At 51.6% G+C, this 13,542-nt stretch overlaps 8 non-coding genes across 8 annotated transcripts; all 8 read right to left on the minus strand.

Annotated features, from left to right (window-relative positions):
* Positions 1-1,311: 1,311 nt before the first annotated feature.
* LOC140468408 (5S ribosomal RNA) lies at positions 1,312-1,430 on the minus strand. The gene has a single exon (XR_011955642.1). It is a non-coding gene; the product is annotated as a 5S ribosomal RNA (ribosomal RNA).
* Positions 1,431-2,941: 1,511 nt separating this feature from the next.
* Positions 2,942-3,060, minus strand: LOC140470220 (5S ribosomal RNA). The gene has a single exon (XR_011956466.1). It is a non-coding gene; the product is annotated as a 5S ribosomal RNA (ribosomal RNA).
* Positions 3,061-4,583: 1,523 nt separating this feature from the next.
* LOC140470678 (5S ribosomal RNA) lies at positions 4,584-4,702 on the minus strand. The gene has a single exon (XR_011956599.1). It is a non-coding gene; the product is annotated as a 5S ribosomal RNA (ribosomal RNA).
* Positions 4,703-6,221: 1,519 nt separating this feature from the next.
* On the minus strand, positions 6,222-6,340 carry LOC140468033 (5S ribosomal RNA). Its single transcript, XR_011955577.1, has one exon. It is a non-coding gene; the product is annotated as a 5S ribosomal RNA (ribosomal RNA).
* Positions 6,341-7,851: 1,511 nt separating this feature from the next.
* LOC140468750 (5S ribosomal RNA) lies at positions 7,852-7,970 on the minus strand. Its single transcript, XR_011955819.1, has one exon. It is a non-coding gene; the product is annotated as a 5S ribosomal RNA (ribosomal RNA).
* Positions 7,971-9,493: 1,523 nt separating this feature from the next.
* LOC140468935 (5S ribosomal RNA) lies at positions 9,494-9,612 on the minus strand. The gene has a single exon (XR_011955888.1). It is a non-coding gene; the product is annotated as a 5S ribosomal RNA (ribosomal RNA).
* A 1,511-nt stretch (positions 9,613-11,123) lies between these two features.
* LOC140469302 (5S ribosomal RNA) lies at positions 11,124-11,242 on the minus strand. Its single transcript, XR_011956057.1, has one exon. It is a non-coding gene; the product is annotated as a 5S ribosomal RNA (ribosomal RNA).
* A 1,523-nt stretch (positions 11,243-12,765) lies between these two features.
* LOC140468766 (5S ribosomal RNA) lies at positions 12,766-12,884 on the minus strand. The gene has a single exon (XR_011955824.1). It is a non-coding gene; the product is annotated as a 5S ribosomal RNA (ribosomal RNA).
* Between the last annotated feature and the right edge of the window lie 658 nt (positions 12,885-13,542).

The raw sequence follows: 13,542 nt of genomic DNA on the forward strand, positions 1-13,542 counted from the left end.
GCCAACTGCAAGACCTCCCCCTGCTTCATAGGGCTGCAGCCTGCATTCTCTCATCCTTCCACACTCCTCCACGCCTCCATTTCGGAATGGCAGGCAGTGACCAGTGGGGTACCGCAGGGATCAGTACTGGGACCGCAGCTTTTTACAATATATGTTCATGATATAGAAGATGCTATTAGCAATAACATTAGCAAATTTGCTGATGATACTGAGCTGGGTGGCAGGGTGAAATGTGATGAGGATGTTAGGAGATTACCGGGTGACCTGGACAAGTTAGGTGAGTGGTCAGATGCATGGCAGATGCACTTTAATGTGGATAAATGGATGCTTATCCACTTTGGTGGCAAGAACAGGAAGGCAGATTACTACCTAAATGGAATCAATTTCGGTCAAGGGACAGTACAGAGAGATCTGGGGGTTCTTGTACACCACTCAATGAAGGTAAGCATGCAGGTACAGCAGGTAGTGAAGAAGGCTAATAGCATGCTGGCCTTCATAACAAGAGGGATTGAGTACAGAAGCAAAGAGGTTCTTCTGCAGGTGTACAGGGCCCTGGTGAGACCACACCTGGAGTACTGTGTGCAGTTCTGGTCTCCAAATTTGAGGAGAGACATTCTGGCTATTGAGGGAGTGCAGCGTAGGAATGGCGGGATTACCTTACACTGAAAGACTGGAGCGACTGGGCTTGTGTACCCTTGAGTTTAGCAGACTGAGAGGGGATCTGGTTGAGACATATAAGATTATCAAAGGATTGGACACTCTGGCGGCAGGAAACGTGAGTGCCGAAACAGAGGACACAGCTTAAAAATACGGGGTAGACCGTTTAGGACAGAGATGAGGAGAAACGTCTTCACCCAGAGAGTGGTGGCTGTGTGGAATGCTCTGCCCCAGAGGGCAGTGGAGGCCCAGTCTCTGGATTCATTGAAGAAAGAGTTGCACAGAGCTCTCAAGGATAGTGGAATCAAGGCTTATGGAGATAAGGCAGGAACAGGATACCGATTAAGGATGATCAGCCATGATCATATTGGATGGTGGTGCAGGCTCCAAGGGCAGAATGGCCAACTCCTGCACCTATTCTCTATTGTCCTCCTTTCCTGACTGCCAGCCGCAGACAGCGTGCAGCCCCAATCCCTTTCTTTCCCTCTTTCTTGCTGATTTTGGCAGCGCTCCGCTCTCCTCCCCTCCCTGTCTCCTGCCTGCAGGAGACTGATGCCAGGCACAGCGGCAGCAAAAATAACCTGTCGCTGCATTGCGTGCGTGGCCCAACACGAGTGCAGAGGGGTGACTTGAGCAGCCCCTGCTGGCGGAAAAAGCCTACTGCACCTGGTATTCCCAGGCGGTCTCCCATCCAAGTACTAACCAGGCCTGAGTCTGCTTAGCTTCCGAGATCAGACGAGATCGGGCGTTTTCAGACTAGTATGGCCGTAGCCGCTGGCCCCTGCCTTTTCTCCCCACTTCAAGGCGTGCTGGCCAGCCACATTTTCTTTGCTGCTCTTTCTCTTGATCCCCTTTGTTTTTTTTTTCTCTCTTTTCTCTTTGCTCTTCCTCCTCCGTGCGTGCTTCCCTCCCTCCCTCCCTCCAGCTAGCCCTTGCCCACCAGGCTCCTGTCGTCTCCCACATCCCCACACAGGCCAACTGCAAGACCTCCCCCTGCTTCATAGGGCTGCAGCCTGCATTCTCTCATCCTTCCACACTCCTCCACGCCTCCATTTCGGAATGGCAGGCAGTGACCAGTGGGGTACCGCAGGGATCAGTACTGGGACCGCAGCTTTTTACAATATATGTTCATGATATAGAAGATGCTATTAGCAATAACATTAGCAAATTTGCTGATGATACTGAGCTGGGTGGCAGGGTGAAATGTGATGAGGATGTTAGGAGATTACCGGGTGACCTGGACAAGTTAGGTGAGTGGTCAGATGCATGGCAGATGCACTTTAATGTGGATAAATGGATGCTTATCCACTTTGGTGGCAAGAACAGGAAGGCAGATTACTACCTAAATGGAATCAATTTCGGTCAAGGGACAGTACAGAGAGATCTGGGGGTTCTTGTACACCACTCAATGAAGGTAAGCATGCAGGTACAGCAGGTAGTGAAGAAGGCTAATAGCATGCTGGCCTTCATAACAAGAGGGATTGAGTACAGAAGCAAAGAGGTTCTTCTGCAGGTGTACAGGGCCCTGGTGAGACCACACCTGGAGTACTGTGTGCAGTTCTGGTCTCCAAATTTGAGGAGAGACATTCTGGCTATTGAGGGAGTGCAGCGTAGGAATGGCGGGATTACCTTACACTGAAAGACTGGAGCGACTGGGCTTGTGTACCCTTGAGTTTAGCAGACTGAGAGGGGATCTGGTTGAGACATATAAGATTATCAAAGGATTGGACACTCTGGCGGCAGGAAACGTGAGTGCCGAAACAGAGGACACAGCTTAAAAATACGGGGTAGACCGTTTAGGACAGAGATGAGGAGAAACGTCTTCACCCAGAGAGTGGTGGCTGTGTGGAATGCTCTGCCCCAGAGGGCAGTGGAGGCCCAGTCTCTGGATTCATTGAAGAAAGAGTTGCACAGAGCTCTCAAGGATAGTGGAATCAAGGCTTATGGAGATAAGGCAGGAACAGGATACCGATTAAGGATGATCAGCCATGATCATATTGAATGGTGGTGCAGGCTCCAAGGGCAGAATGGCCAACTCCTGCACCTATTCTCTATTGTCCTCCTTTCCTGACTGCCAGCCGCAGACAGCGTGCAGCCCCAATCCCTTTCTTTCCCTCTTTCTTGCTGATTTTGGCAGCGCTCCGCTCTCCTCCCCTCCCTGTCTCCTGCCTGCAGGAGACTGATGCCAGGCACAGCGGCAGCAAAAATAACCTGTCGCTGCATTGCGTGCGTGGCCCAACACGAGTGCAGAGGGGTGACTTGAGCAGCCCCTGCTGGCGGAAAAAGCCTACTGCACCTGGTATTCCCAGGCGGTCTCCCATCCAAGTACTAACCAGGCCTGAGTCTGCTTAGCTCCCGAGATCAGATGAGATCAGGCGTTTTCAGACTAGTATGGCCGTAGCCGCTGGCCCCTGCCTTTTCTCCCCACTTCAAGGCGTGCTGGCCAGCCACATTTTCTTTGCTGCTCTTTCTCTTGATCCCCTTTGTTTTTTTTTTCTCTCTTTTCTCTTTGCTCTTCCTCCTCCGTGCGTGCTTCCCTCCCTCCCTCCCTCCCTCCCTCCGACCAGCTAGCCCTTGCCCACCAGGCTCCTGTCGTCTCCCACATCCCCACACAGGCCAACTGCAAGACCTCCCCCTGCTTCATAGGGCTGCAGCCTGCATTCTCTCATCCTTCCACACTCCTCCACGCCTCCATTTCGGAATGGCAGGCAGTGACCAGTGGGGTACCGCAGGGATCAGTACTGGGACCGCAGCTTTTTACAATATATGTTCATGATATAGAAGATGCTATTAGCAATAACATTAGCAAATTTGCTGATGATACTGAGCTGGGTGGCAGGGTGAAATGTGATGAGGATGTTAGGAGATTACCGGGTGACCTGGACAAGTTAGGTGAGTGGTCAGATGCATGGCAGATGCACTTTAATGTGGATAAATGGATGCTTATCCACTTTGGTGGCAAGAACAGGAAGGCAGATTACTACCTAAATGGAATCAATTTCGGTCAAGGGACAGTACAGAGAGATCTGGGGGTTCTTGTACACCACTCAATGAAGGTAAGCATGCAGGTACAGCAGGTAGTGAAGAAGGCTAATAGCATGCTGGCCTTCATAACAAGAGGGATTGAGTACAGAAGCAAAGAGGTTCTTCTGCAGGTGTACAGGGCCCTGGTGAGACCACACCTGGAGTACTGTGTGCAGTTCTGGTCTCCAAATTTGAGGAGAGACATTCTGGCTATTGAGGGAGTGCAGCGTAGGAATGGCGGGATTACCTTACACTGAAAGACTGGAGCGACTGGGCTTGTGTACCCTTGAGTTTAGCAGACTGAGAGGGGATCTGGTTGAGACATATAAGATTATCAAAGGATTGGACACTCTGGCGGCAGGAAACGTGAGTGCCGAAACAGAGGACACAGCTTAAAAATACGGGGTAGACCGTTTAGGACAGAGATGAGGAGAAACGTCTTCACCCAGAGAGTGGTGGCTGTGTGGAATGCTCTGCCCCAGAGGGCAGTGGAGGCCCAGTCTCTGGATTCATTGAAGAAAGAGTTGCACAGAGCTCTCAAGGATAGTGGAATCAAGGCTTATGGAGATAAGGCAGGAACAGGATACCGATTAAGGATGATCAGCCATGATCATATTGAATGGTGGTGCAGGCTCCAAGGGCAGAATGGCCAACTCCTGCACCTATTCTCTATTGTCCTCCTTTCCTGACTGCCAGCCGCAGACAGCGTGCAGCCCCAATCCCTTTCTTTCCCTCTTTCTTGCTGATTTTGGCAGCGCTCCGCTCTCCTCCCCTCCCTGTCTCCTGCCTGCAGGAGACTGATGCCAGGCACAGCGGCAGCAAAAATAACCTGTCGCTGCATTGCGTGCGTGGCCCAACACGAGTGCAGAGGGGTGACTTGAGCAGCCCCTGCTGGCGGAAAAAGCCTACTGCACCTGGTATTCCCAGGCGGTCTCCCATCCAAGTACTAACCAGGCCTGAGTCTGCTTAGCTCCCGAGATCAGATGAGATCAGGCGTTTTCAGACTAGTATGGCCATAGCCGCTGGCCCCTGCCTTTTCTCCCCACTTCAAGGCGTGCTGGCCAGCCACATTTTCTTTGCTGCTCTTTCTCTTGATCCCCTTTGTTTTTTTTTTCTCTCTTTTCTCTTTGCTCTTCCTCCTCCGTGCGTGCTTCCCTCCCTCCCTCCCTCCCTCCGACCAGCTAGCCCTTGCCCACCAGGCTCCTGTCGTCTCCCACATCCCCACACAGGCCAACTGCAAGACCTCCCCCTGCTTCATAGGGCTGCAGCCTGCATTCTCTCATCCTTCCACACTCCTCCACGCCTCCATTTCGGAATGGCAGGCAGTGACCAGTGGGGTACCGCAGGGATCAGTACTGGGACCGCAGCTTTTTACAATATATGTTCATGATATAGAAGATGCTATTAGCAATAACATTAGCAAATTTGCTGATGATACTGAGCTGGGTGGCAGGGTGAAATGTGATGAGGATGTTAGGAGATTACCGGGTGACCTGGACAAGTTAGGTGAGTGGTCAGATGCATGGCAGATGCACTTTAATGTGGATAAATGGATGCTTATCCACTTTGGTGGCAAGAACAGGAAGGCAGATTACTACCTAAATGGAATCAATTTCGGTCAAGGGACAGTACAGAGAGATCTGGGGGTTCTTGTACACCACTCAATGAAGGTAAGCATGCAGGTACAGCAGGTAGTGAAGAAGGCTAATAGCATGCTGGCCTTCATAACAAGAGGGATTGAGTACAGAAGCAAAGAGGTTCTTCTGCAGGTGTACAGGGCCCTGGTGAGACCACACCTGGAGTACTGTGTGCAGTTCTGGTCTCCAAATTTGAGGAGAGACATTCTGGCTATTGAGGGAGTGCAGCGTAGGAATGGCGGGATTACCTTACACTGAAAGACTGGAGCGACTGGGCTTGTGTACCCTTGAGTTTAGCAGACTGAGAGGGGATCTGGTTGAGACATATAAGATTATCAAAGGATTGGACACTCTGGCGGCAGGAAACGTGAGTGCCGAAACAGAGGACACAGCTTAAAAATACGGGGTAGACCGTTTAGGACAGAGATGAGGAGAAACGTCTTCACCCAGAGAGTGGTGGCTGTGTGGAATGCTCTGCCCCAGAGGGCAGTGGAGGCCCAGTCTCTGGATTCATTGAAGAAAGAGTTGCACAGAGCTCTCAAGGATAGTGGAATCAAGGCTTATGGAGATAAGGCAGGAACAGGATACCGATTAAGGATGATCAGCCATGATCATATTGGATGGTGGTGCAGGCTCCAAGGGCAGAATGGCCAACTCCTGCACCTATTCTCTATTGTCCTCCTTTCCTGACTGCCAGCCGCAGACAGCGTGCAGCCCCAATCCCTTTCTTTCCCTCTTTCTTGCTGATTTTGGCAGCGCTCCGCTCTCCTCCCCTCCCTGTCTCCTGCCTGCAGGAGACTGATGCCAGGCACAGCGGCAGCAAAAATAACCTGTCGCTGCATTGCGTGCGTGGCCCAACACGAGTGCAGAGGGGTGACTTGAGCAGCCCCTGCTGGCGGAAAAAGCCTACTGCACCTGGTATTCCCAGGCGGTCTCCCATCCAAGTACTAACCAGGCCTGAGTCTGCTTAGCTTCTGAGATCAGATGAGATCGGGCGTTTTCAGACTAGTATGGCCGTAGGCGCTGGCCCCTGCCTTTTCTCCCCACTTCAAGGCGTGCTGGCCAGCCACATTTTCTTTGCTGCTCTTTCTCTTGATCCCCTTTGTTTTTTTTTTCTCTCTTTTCTCTTTGCTCTTCCTCCTCCGTGCGTGCTTCCCTCCCTCCCTCCGACCAGCTAGCCCTTGCCCACCAGGCTCCTGTCGTCTCCCACATCCCCACACAGGCCAACTGCAAGACCTCCCCCTGCTTCATAGGGCTGCAGCCTGCATTCTCTCATCCTTCCACACTCCTCCACGCCTCCATTTCGGAATGGCAGGCAGTGACCAGTGGGGTACCGCAGGGATCAGTACTGGGACCGCAGCTTTTTACAATATATGTTCATGATATAGAAGATGCTATTAGCAATAACATTAGCAAATTTGCTGATGATACTGAGCTGGGTGGCAGGGTGAAATGTGATGAGGATGTTAGGAGATTACCGGGTGACCTGGACAAGTTAGGTGAGTGGTCAGATGCATGGCAGATGCACTTTAATGTGGATAAATGGATGCTTATCCACTTTGGTGGCAAGAACAGGAAGGCAGATTACTACCTAAATGGAATCAATTTCGGTCAAGGGACAGTACAGAGAGATCTGGGGGTTCTTGTACACCACTCAATGAAGGTAAGCATGCAGGTACAGCAGGTAGTGAAGAAGGCTAATAGCATGCTGGCCTTCATAACAAGAGGGATTGAGTACAGAAGCAAAGAGGTTCTTCTGCAGGTGTACAGGGCCCTGGTGAGACCACACCTGGAGTACTGTGTGCAGTTCTGGTCTCCAAATTTGAGGAGAGACATTCTGGCTATTGAGGGAGTGCAGCGTAGGAATGGCGGGATTACCTTACACTGAAAGACTGGAGCGACTGGGCTTGTGTACCCTTGAGTTTAGCAGACTGAGAGGGGATCTGGTTGAGACATATAAGATTATCAAAGGATTGGACACTCTGGCGGCAGGAAACGTGAGTGCCGAAACAGAGGACACAGCTTAAAAATACGGGGTAGACCGTTTAGGACAGAGATGAGGAGAAACGTCTTCACCCAGAGAGTGGTGGCTGTGTGGAATGCTCTGCCCCAGAGGGCAGTGGAGGCCCAGTCTCTGGATTCATTGAAGAAAGAGTTGCACAGAGCTCTCAAGGATAGTGGAATCAAGGCTTATGGAGATAAGGCAGGAACAGGATACCGATTAAGGATGATCAGCCATGATCATATTGAATGGTGGTGCAGGCTCCAAGGGCAGAATGGCCAACTCCTGCACCTATTCTCTATTGTCCTCCTTTCCTGACTGCCAGCCGCAGACAGCGTGCAGCCCCAATCCCTTTCTTTCCCTCTTTCTTGCTGATTTTGGCAGCGCTCCGCTCTCCTCCCCTCCCTGTCTCCTGCCTGCAGGAGACTGATGCCAGGCACAGCGGCAGCAAAAATAACCTGTCGCTGCATTGCGTGCGTGGCCCAACACGAGTGCAGAGGGGTGACTTGAGCAGCCCCTGCTGGCGGAAAAAGCCTACTGCACCTGGTATTCCCAGGCGGTCTCCCATCCAAGTACTAACCAGGCCTGAGTCTGCTTAGCTCCCGAGATCAGATGAGATCAGGCGTTTTCAGACTAGTATGGCCGTAGGCGCTGGCCCCTGCCTTTTCTCCCCACTTCAAGGCGTGCTGGCCAGCCACATTTTCTTTGCTGCTCTTTCTCTTGATCCCCTTTGTTTTTTTTTTCTCTCTTTTCTCTTTGCTCTTCCTCCTCCGTGCGTGCTTCCCTCCCTCCCTCCCTCCCTCCCTCCGACCAGCTAGCCCTTGCCCACCAGGCTCCTGTCGTCTCCCACATCCCCACACAGGCCAACTGCAAGACCTCCCCCTGCTTCATAGGGCTGCAGCCTGCATTCTCTCATCCTTCCACACTCCTCCACGCCTCCATTTCGGAATGGCAGGCAGTGACCAGTGGGGTACCGCAGGGATCAGTACTGGGACCGCAGCTTTTTACAATATATGTTCATGATATAGAAGATGCTATTAGCAATAACATTAGCAAATTTGCTGATGATACTGAGCTGGGTGGCAGGGTGAAATGTGATGAGGATGTTAGGAGATTACCGGGTGACCTGGACAAGTTAGGTGAGTGGTCAGATGCATGGCAGATGCACTTTAATGTGGATAAATGGATGCTTATCCACTTTGGTGGCAAGAACAGGAAGGCAGATTACTACCTAAATGGAATCAATTTCGGTCAAGGGACAGTACAGAGAGATCTGGGGGTTCTTGTACACCACTCAATGAAGGTAAGCATGCAGGTACAGCAGGTAGTGAAGAAGGCTAATAGCATGCTGGCCTTCATAACAAGAGGGATTGAGTACAGAAGCAAAGAGGTTCTTCTGCAGGTGTACAGGGCCCTGGTGAGACCACACCTGGAGTACTGTGTGCAGTTCTGGTCTCCAAATTTGAGGAGAGACATTCTGGCTATTGAGGGAGTGCAGCGTAGGAATGGCGGGATTACCTTACACTGAAAGACTGGAGCGACTGGGCTTGTGTACCCTTGAGTTTAGCAGACTGAGAGGGGATCTGGTTGAGACATATAAGATTATCAAAGGATTGGACACTCTGGCGGCAGGAAACGTGAGTGCCGAAACAGAGGACACAGCTTAAAAATACGGGGTAGACCGTTTAGGACAGAGATGAGGAGAAACGTCTTCACCCAGAGAGTGGTGGCTGTGTGGAATGCTCTGCCCCAGAGGGCAGTGGAGGCCCAGTCTCTGGATTCATTGAAGAAAGAGTTGCACAGAGCTCTCAAGGATAGTGGAATCAAGGCTTATGGAGATAAGGCAGGAACAGGATACCGATTAAGGATGATCAGCCATGATCATATTGGATGGTGGTGCAGGCTCCAAGGGCAGAATGGCCAACTCCTGCACCTATTCTCTATTGTCCTCCTTTCCTGACTGCCAGCCGCAGACAGCGTGCAGCCCCAATCCCTTTCTTTCCCTCTTTCTTGCTGATTTTGGCAGCGCTCCGCTCTCCTCCCCTCCCTGTCTCCTGCCTGCAGGAGACTGATGCCAGGCACAGCGGCAGCAAAAATAACCTGTCGCTGCATTGCGTGCGTGGCCCAACACGAGTGCAGAGGGGTGACTTGAGCAGCCCCTGCTGGCGGAAAAAGCCTACTGCACCTGGTATTCCCAGGCGGTCTCCCATCCAAGTACTAACCAGGCCTGAGTCTGCTTAGCTTCTGAGATCAGACGAGATCGGGCGTTTTCAGACTAGTATGGCCGTAGGCGCTGGCCCCTGCCTTTTCTCCCCACTTCAAGGCGTGCTGGCCAGCCACATTTTCTTTGCTGCTCTTTCTCTTGATCCCCTTTGTTTTTTTTTTCTCTCTTTTCTCTTTGCTCTTCCTCCTCCGTGCGTGCTTCCCTCCCTCCCTCCGACCAGCTAGCCCTTGCCCACCAGGCTCCTGTCGTCTCCCACATCCCCACACAGGCCAACTGCAAGACCTCCCCCTGCTTCATAGGGCTGCAGCCTGCATTCTCTCATCCTTCCACACTCCTCCACGCCTCCATTTCGGAATGGCAGGCAGTGACCAGTGGGGTACCGCAGGGATCAGTACTGGGACCGCAGCTTTTTACAATATATGTTCATGATATAGAAGATGCTATTAGCAATAACATTAGCAAATTTGCTGATGATACTGAGCTGGGTGGCAGGGTGAAATGTGATGAGGATGTTAGGAGATTACCGGGTGACCTGGACAAGTTAGGTGAGTGGTCAGATGCATGGCAGATGCACTTTAATGTGGATAAATGGATGCTTATCCACTTTGGTGGCAAGAACAGGAAGGCAGATTACTACCTAAATGGAATCAATTTCGGTCAAGGGACAGTACAGAGAGATCTGGGGGTTCTTGTACACCACTCAATGAAGGTAAGCATGCAGGTACAGCAGGTAGTGAAGAAGGCTAATAGCATGCTGGCCTTCATAACAAGAGGGATTGAGTACAGAAGCAAAGAGGTTCTTCTGCAGGTGTACAGGGCCCTGGTGAGACCACACCTGGAGTACTGTGTGCAGTTCTGGTCTCCAAATTTGAGGAGAGACATTCTGGCTATTGAGGGAGTGCAGCGTAGGAATGGCGGGATTACCTTACACTGAAAGACTGGAGCGACTGGGCTTGTGTACCCTTGAGTTTAGCAGACTGAGAGGGGATCTGGTTGAGACATATAAGATTATCAAAGGATTGGACACTCTGGCGGCAGGAAACGTGAGTGCCGAAACAGAGGACACAGCTTAAAAATACGGGGTAGACCGTTTAGGACAGAGATGAGGAGAAACGTCTTCACCCAGAGAGTGGTGGCTGTGTGGAATGCTCTGCCCCAGAGGGCAGTGGAGGCCCAGTCTCTGGATTCATTGAAGAAAGAGTTGCACAGAGCTCTCAAGGATAGTGGAATCAAGGCTTATGGAGATAAGGCAGGAACAGGATACCGATTAAGGATGATCAGCCATGATCATATTGAATGGTGGTGCAGGCTCCAAGGGCAGAATGGCCAACTCCTGCACCTATTCTCTATTGTCCTCCTTTCCTGACTGCCAGCCGCAGACAGCGTGCAGCCCCAATCCCTTTCTTTCCCTCTTTCTTGCTGATTTTGGCAGCGCTCCGCTCTCCTCCCCTCCCTGTCTCCTGCCTGCAGGAGACTGATGCCAGGCACAGCGGCAGCAAAAATAACCTGTCGCTGCATTGCGTGCGTGGCCCAACACGAGTGCAGAGGGGTGACTTGAGCAGCCCCTGCTGGCGGAAAAAGCCTACTGCACCTGGTATTCCCAGGCGGTCTCCCATCCAAGTACTAACCAGGCCTGAGTCTGCTTAGCTCCCGAGATCAGATGAGATCAGGCGTTATCAGACTAGTATGGCCGTAGGCGCTGGCCCCTGCCTTTTCTCCCCACTTCAAGGCGTGCTGGCCAGCCACATTTTCTTTGCTGCTCTTTCTCTTGATCCCCTTTGTTTTTTTTTTCTCTCTTTTCTCTTTGCTCTTCCTCCTCCGTGCGTGCTTCCCTCCCTCCCTCCCTCCCTCCCTCCGACCAGCTAGCCCTTGCCCACCAGGCTCCTGTCGTCTCCCACATCCCCACACAGGCCAACTGCAAGACCTCCCCCTGCTTCATAGGGCTGCAGCCTGCATTCTCTCATCCTTCCACACTCCTCCACGCCTCCATTTCGGAATGGCAGGCAGTGACCAGTGGGGTACCGCAGGGATCAGTACTGGGACCGCAGCTTTTTACAATATATGTTCATGATATAGAAGATGCTATTAGCAATAACATTAGCAAATTTGCTGATGATACTGAGCTGGGTGGCAGGGTGAAATGTGATGAGGATGTTAGGAGATTACCGGGTGACCTGGACAAGTTAGGTGAGTGGTCAGATGCATGGCAGATGCACTTTAATGTGGATAAATGGATGCTTATCCACTTTGGTGGCAAGAACAGGAAGGCAGATTACTACCTAAATGGAATCAATTTCGGTCAAGGGACAGTACAGAGAGATCTGGGGGTTCTTGTACACCACTCAATGAAGGTAAGCATGCAGGTACAGCAGGTAGTGAAGAAGGCTAATAGCATGCTGGCCTTCATAACAAGAGGGATTGAGTACAGAAGCAAAGAGGTTCTTCTGCAGGTGTACAGGGCCCTGGTGAGACCACACCTGGAGTACTGTGTGCAGTTCTGGTCTCCAAATTTGAGGAGAGACATTCTGGCTATTGAGGGAGTGCAGCGTAGGAATGGCGGGATTACCTTACACTGAAAGACTGGAGCGACTGGGCTTGTGTACCCTTGAGTTTAGCAGACTGAGAGGGGATCTGGTTGAGACATATAAGATTATCAAAGGATTGGACACTCTGGCGGCAGGAAACGTGAGTGCCGAAACAGAGGACACAGCTTAAAAATACGGGGTAGACCGTTTAGGACAGAGATGAGGAGAAACGTCTTCACCCAGAGAGTGGTGGCTGTGTGGAATGCTCTGCCCCAGAGGGCAGTGGAGGCCCAGTCTCTGGATTCATTGAAGAAAGAGTTGCACAGAGCTCTCAAGGATAGTGGAATCAAGGCTTATGGAGATAAGGCAGGAACAGGATACCGATTAAGGATGATCAGCCATGATCATATTGGATGGTGGTGCAGGCTCCAAGGGCAGAATGGCCAACTCCTGCACCTATTCTCTATTGTCCTCCTTTCCTGACTGCCAGCCGCAGACAGCGTGCAGCCCCAATCCCTTTCTTTCCCTCTTTCTTGCTGATTTTGGCAGCGCTCCGCTCTCCTCCCCTCCCTGTCTCCTGCCTGCAGGAGACTGATGCCAGGCACAGCGGCAGCAAAAATAACCTGTCGCTGCATTGCGTGCGTGGCCCAACACGAGTGCAGAGGGGTGACTTGAGCAGCCCCTGCTGGCGGAAAAAGCCTACTGCACCTGGTATTCCCAGGCGGTCTCCCACCCAAGTACTAACCAGGCCTGAGTCTGCTTAGCTTCCGAGATCAGACGAGATCGGGCGTTTTCAGACTAGTATGGCCGTAGCCGCTGGCCCCTGCCTTTTCTCCCCACTTCAAGGCGTGCTGGCCAGCCACATTTTCTTTGCTGCTCTTTCTCTTGATCCCCTTTGTTTTTTTTTTCTCTCTTTTCTCTTTGCTCTTCCTCCTCCGTGCGTGCTTCCCTCCCTCCCTCCCTCCAGCTAGCCCTTGCCCACCAGGCTCCTGTCGTCTCCCACATCCCCACACAGGCCAACTGCAAGACCTCCCCCTGCTTCATAGGGCTGCAGCCTGCATTCTCTCATCCTTCCACACTCCTCCACGCCTCCATTTCGGAATGGCAGGCAGTGACCAGTGGGGTACCGCAGGGATCAGTACTGGGACCGCAGCTTTTTACAATATATGTTCATGATATAGAAGATGCTATTAGCAATAACATTAGCAAATTTGCTGATGATACTGAGCTGGGTGGCAGGGTGAAATGTGATGAGGATGTTAGGAGATTACCGGGTGACCTGGACAAGTTAGGTGAGTGGTCAGATGCATGGCAGATGCACTTTAATGTGGATAAATGGATGCTTATCCACTTTGGTGGCAAGAACAGGAAGGCAGATTACTACCTAAATGGAATCAATTTCGGTCAAGGGACAGTACAGAGAGATCTGGGGGTTCTTGTACACCACTCAATGAAGGTAAGCATGCAGGTACA

Source organism: Chiloscyllium punctatum, chromosome 3 (genome assembly GCF_047496795.1).
Source record: "Chiloscyllium punctatum isolate Juve2018m chromosome 3, sChiPun1.3, whole genome shotgun sequence".
NCBI classification, from domain to species: Eukaryota; Metazoa; Chordata; class Chondrichthyes; order Orectolobiformes; family Hemiscylliidae; genus Chiloscyllium; species Chiloscyllium punctatum.